Source organism: Dermacentor silvarum, chromosome 9 (genome assembly GCF_013339745.2).
Source record: "Dermacentor silvarum isolate Dsil-2018 chromosome 9, BIME_Dsil_1.4, whole genome shotgun sequence".
NCBI lineage: Eukaryota > Metazoa > Arthropoda > Arachnida > Ixodida > Ixodidae > Dermacentor > Dermacentor silvarum.
The window spans coordinates 12,746,526-12,752,403 of NC_051162.1; positions in this window are offsets into that span (position 1 = coordinate 12,746,526).

Below are 5,878 nucleotides of genomic sequence, written 5' to 3' on the forward strand. Positions count from 1 at the left end.
TATATTTATGTCCACTGCAGGACGAAGGCCTCTCCCTGCGATCTCCAATTACCCCTGTCTTGCGCTAGCGTATTCCAACTTGCGCCTGCGTATTTCCTAACCTCATCATCCCACCTGACTTTCTGCCGTCCTCGACTGCGCTTCCCTTCTCTTGGTATCCATTCTGTAACCCTAATGGTCCACCGATTATCCATCCTACGCATTACATGGCCTGCCCAGCTCCATTTCTTCCGCTTAATGTCAACTAGAATATCGTCTACCCCCGTTTGTTCTCTGATCCACACCGCTCTCTTCCTGTCTCTTAACGTTACTCCTAAGATTTTTCGTTCCATTGCTCTTTGTGCGGTTCTTAACTTGTTCTCGAGCTTCTTTGTTAACCTCCAAGTTTCTGCCCCATATGTTAGCACCGGTAGAATGCAATGATTGTACACTTTTCTTTTCAACGACAGTGGTAAGCTCCCAGTCAGGATTTGGCAATGCCTGCCGTATGCACTCCAACCTAATTTTATTCTTCTGTAAATTTCTTTCTCATGATCAGGGTCCCCTGTGAGTAATTGACCTAGATAAACATATTCCTTTACAGATTCTAGAGGCTGACTGGCGATTCTGAATTCTTGTTCCCTTGCCAGGCTATTGAACATTATCTTTGTCTTCTGCATATTCATCTTCAACCCAATTCTTGCACTTTCTCGATGAAGGTCCTCAATCATTTGTTGTAATTCATCTCCCTTGTTGCTCAATAGGACAATGTCATCTGCAAACCGAAGGTTGCTGAGATATTCGCCATCGATCCTCACTCCTAATCCTTCCCATTCTAAGAGCTTGAATACTTCTTCTAAGCATGCAGTGAATAGCATTGGAGAGATTGTGTCTCCTTGCCTGACCCCTTTCTTGATAGGTATCTTTCTACTTTTCTTGTGGAGAACCAAGGTAGCTGTGGAATCCTTGTAGATATTTGCGAAGATATTCACGTATGCCTCCTCCACTCCTTGATTACGCAATGCCTCTATGACTGCTGATATCTCTACTGAATCGAATGCCTTTTCATAATCTATGAAAGCCATATAGAGAGGTTGATTGTACTCCGCAGATTTCTCGATTATCTGATTGATGGCATGGATATGGTCCATCGTAGAATATCCCTTCCTGAAGCCAGCCTGTTCTCTTGGTTGACTGGTCAAGTGTTGTCCTGATTCTATTGGAAATTATCTTGGTGAATATTTTATACAATACTGAAAGCAAGCTAATGGGTCTGTAATTCTTCAATTCTTTAACGTCTCCCTTCTTATGGATAAGTATAATGTTGGCGTTCTTCCAGCTCTCTGGTACACTTGAAGTTGTGAGGCATTGCGTATAAAGGGCCGCAAGCTTTTCAAGCATGATATCTCCTCCATCTTTGATTAAATCTACTGTTATTCCATCTTCTCCAGGCGCTTTTCCCCTGGTCATGTCTTTCAAGGCCCTTCTAACTTCATCGCTAGTTATAGAAGGAGCTTCTGTATCCGGTTCATCACTATTTCGAATGGAAGAAGCTTGGCTGTTTTGGCTACTGTACAGGTCAGTATAGAATTCTTCTGCTGCTTTTACTATGTCATCGAAATTGCTGATGATATTACCATGCTTATCTTTCAGTGCATACATCTTGCCTTGTCCTATGCCTAGTTTTCTTCTTACTGATTTCATGCTGCGTCCATATTTTACGGCTTCCTCAATTTTTCCCACGTTATAATTTCGAATATCCCTTACTTTCTTCTTGTTGATCAGTTTTGACAGTTCAGCGAATTCTATCTGATCTCTTGAGTTGGACACTTTCATGTTTTGTCGTTTCTTTATTAGGTCCTTTGTTTCTTGGGAGAGCTTCCCTACAGGTTGCTTTGGTGCCTTACCTCCCACTTCAATTGCTGCTTCTGAGATCAGCCTAGTTACGGTTTCATTCATTAGCTCTATGTTATCTTCATCTTCCTGTTCTAAAGCTGCATATTTGTTTGCGAGCATCAGCCTGAATTGGTCTGCTTTTACCCTTACTGCCTCTAGGTTGGCCTGTTTCCTCTTGACTAATTTCACTCTCTCTCTCTTCCAATTGAGAGAAATCCTAGACCTCACTAACCTATGGTCACTGCACTTAACCTTACCTAACACTTCTACATCCTGCACTATGCTTGGATCGGCAGAGAGTATGAAATCTATTTCATTCCTGTATATACGTGTATATACGCACCTCCTAATCTTATCAACATCATTCATCGCTCTTTTTGTCCCTCCCCCTTCCCCTGTGTAGAGTATCAGGTCAGAGCAAACTAAAGCTCATCCCGACCTCTCTGCCTTTCTTCAAATAAACCCCCTCTCTCTCTCACGCAGTTAGACCCGTAGTCAACGTACACCTTTCAGAAGCGCTTGGATTTAATGTAGGTGGAAGCATCAACCGGTCAACAGTCGATATAAGCAAGAGACGTTTAGAGTATTGGTGGGAAAAAAAAGTAGAGAAGAGATTGAAATGACCGGATCCGGCGGGCATAGTTAGCGGTACAATGCAAATGGAGAATGGGTGGCACGGCCAAGCGGGCTAGGTGTCGCATTTGTCACCGGCCCGTTTCAAAGGGGATGCCAATAAAATCATGATCATCATCACGTTTACGGGCCTGCTCACTCGGCAAACCACCTGATCCGCCCGCGTGTACCGGAATACCAGATCACGGCCGGACTTGACAATCCTTGCGCGCGCTAATCCAGGCTGGCCGTGACGTACGTGCTAAAGCTCTCGGTTATTAAAAAGTTTCAGTTTGTCCCTAAACTTTCTCACGCTCGCGGATTATCGGGTTACCGGAGCCGTGAAGGGCAGTAGCAAAGCTGGTAGCCACATGTTATATTTTCTCCATGAACAATGTTGTTTGGCTCACGTCAGTCTTCACATCACGTCGGCTCACGTCGGTTCAGGTCACTTCGCAACAAAATAATAAAAGTAGTGCACATTAACTTTTATGTCACTACCAACGCTTCGTGCCAGCAGTGAAGTAGAATATTTAGGTCACTGCAATACAAGTTTTGCGTGCTCTCTGGTTAGACACTGCGGACGTGAAAACATTTTCGGAAACACTAGAGCTCTCCATTCTTTGCGGATTACCGGGTTCGCGCCGAGCTGTGCGGCTGCAACAACGCTGGTAGCGACATCTGGTGACGCAGTGTCTAACCAGAGCGCATGCAAAACTAATATAAGTGACCAAAATGTTCTACTTCACTGCTGGCGTAAAGCGTTGAATAGCGATATTATCGTTAACGTGCATTATTCTAACGACTTTTTTTCGTGATGACACTGACACGACGTAAAAATTTCTCCAACATTGACAAAATGCGCTATCATCTTTGGTGCTGCCGCCCGTGGTTCCGGATACCTGTTAATCCGTAAACGTTAAAGTATGAACCGCATTGACGCGATCTTGCGCGCGACAGCGACAAGCGACGCGATGGAGATGGCTGTCGCGGTCGCTCGTCGCCTACAAGTTGCACCGCATGCGAGCGACGACTTCGAGCGACGTCTCCCCGGTGTTGCCGGTATGAGGGCAGCAAATACTCGCCGAAACTGGCGTGACGCTTGCTTTATTAATTTAAGTTGATGTGTTTTAGTGTAAAGAGCAGCATAAATATTTCTAAAGGTCTTGCACTGCGTTATTATCCTTGCACGTATCAAAATCTAGTCGTTTGCTCGTTCCGTGCGACAATCGGTAGTACTTGACTGATGTATATCCAGTTCCGGCTTCGCGCTATTGGCTAGTCGCTCATAGCACTTTCAGGCGACGAGCGACGAATTCTAGATTTCTAGAACCGAGCGATTGAGCGAAAAGACCGAGCGATCTGTTCGCGCGACGGCCCGTTTCGTCGCTTGAATCCGTCGCTCGTCGCTGTCGAGCACAAAATCGCTCTCATGCGGTTTGGGCTTAAAAGCTTTACGGATGAACTACAACTCTCTTTTACCAGCGATGCTCTCGCTGAACAGTTTTTTTTTTAAATACAGCACATGTTCCTAGCTCTGGTGACTGGCAATAATTTGAATGATCATTTCATCAGTGCACGTATTTAAGTACACGATATTGAGACAGCCATACAGAAGTTCAAAGCTAAACATTTGCTTGCCTACTATGGGAATGATTTTAGACTACAACCTAACTTTCATCTCCCACCTTAAATATCTCAGGGCGAAATATTTAAACACAATGAACCTTTTATAGCTTTTGTCGCGCACAACAAGGGGCAGTGACCGGTAATATCTACTAAGATTGTATAAGAATCGTGTACACTCGCGCCTTGACTACGGAGCTGTGGACTATCACTCTGCAACACAAAGCGCAACAAAATTCCTTGACCCTGTTAACTACTTAGACATTCGCCAGGCAGCGAGTGGCATTCAGGACAAGTCCAGTAGAAAGCCTTTATGCTGAATTAAACGAATGCTCACATCACTTCAAAGAACATACTTAGATTTCTCGCACTTTGATAAAGGATAGTTTGATACAAACAACGCTTGTTATTCAGTGATGTGTCCTTTCCACACTGTTCCGTAGCCGGTCTGGTGCTAGATTTATTTTTTCGCTGCGGGTCGAAACTGTGGCTGAAGAAATAGGTGCGGCACTTCTTGAATTTATTCTAATGTCTGCCACCTTCTTCGGAATGAAAGATAATAGAATCTCACTGGTTGAAGTATCAAAATTCTTTTCAGCTAAGATTCTTTTCAGCTAAGACGCATAAGATTGACTGCCCTCTGCGGGTCATCGTAACTGAAGCAGCGACTTGGCAGAAAGCTGTTGGCTTGTTTTTGCAAGATAAACTAATTCTTGACGATCCTTTCCTTGTTAGGGATTCTCGTGAAGTTATTAGTTTTTTAAGAGAGAATGAAAGGGGACTCAAAATGTTGTTGATCGATGTTAAAGACCTCTACTATTCACTTCCGCATGACAAGTTGCTACTTGACGTTGAAGAATGCATTGATGGTTTTGGATCAGTTGGCTTTCAGAATGCTGCAGGTGTTTCTGTTAGTGGCTTCCTTGAATTGTTAATTGGCCTTCTATTTAAAATCAACTTTCACCTCGTGGAATGAGCGAAACTACATTCAAATGAAATGCGTATGCATAGGATCATGTCTAGCGCCAGCACTAAGTGATATTTATCCAGCTCATAACGATCGCAACATTCAAGGTCACCTTGACGGGCCTCCGGTTGTCAAAGTGTGTAGGTTTGTGGATGACTTGCTGGTATTTATTGAATGCACTGATAACACTTTCCAGCCTGCAGCATCAGGAGTTTTAGGCATCTTTAAAAAAGAGCTGCACCCTTTGAAACTTAGCACGAGCTTCCCATGGATAATTCCTTACGTTTTCTAGATCTCAGGCTGAGCCTTTCTAAGAAACATGTATGCTGGTTCTTCGAACGTAGGAGTGAAAAGCCACCCTTGCCCTTTAATTCGGCGCACTCAAAGCTCGTTAAACGAGGTATTATCAATTTTTGCTTAATCAATAGCCTCAATAAATCATGTCCGCACGGCATGCAACATAGTTTTGCCGCACAGGTTGGTCACCTTGTGCTGGATACCCTATGGCCGTAATTTCAGCCATAGCAGAACTGCTTCTTAAACGCCCCAAACGGGATGAGGCCGCCCAGTCACGGAGCCAGCCGGTGGAAAACCGCCGGGTTGCAGTGCTACCGTATGTTCACGATGTCTCCCATACGCTAAACAAGATTGGGCAGCGTGCAGGAATCAATGTAGTTTTCTCAGCCCCGGAAAAGCTGGCAAGGCTCTGTAAACGTGCCAATGCGCCTAAAGGCCGGAGTACATGGAGCGAATAACCGGCGTCCGAGCGAAGAACTTCGTCGGGCGGCGAACGTCCGA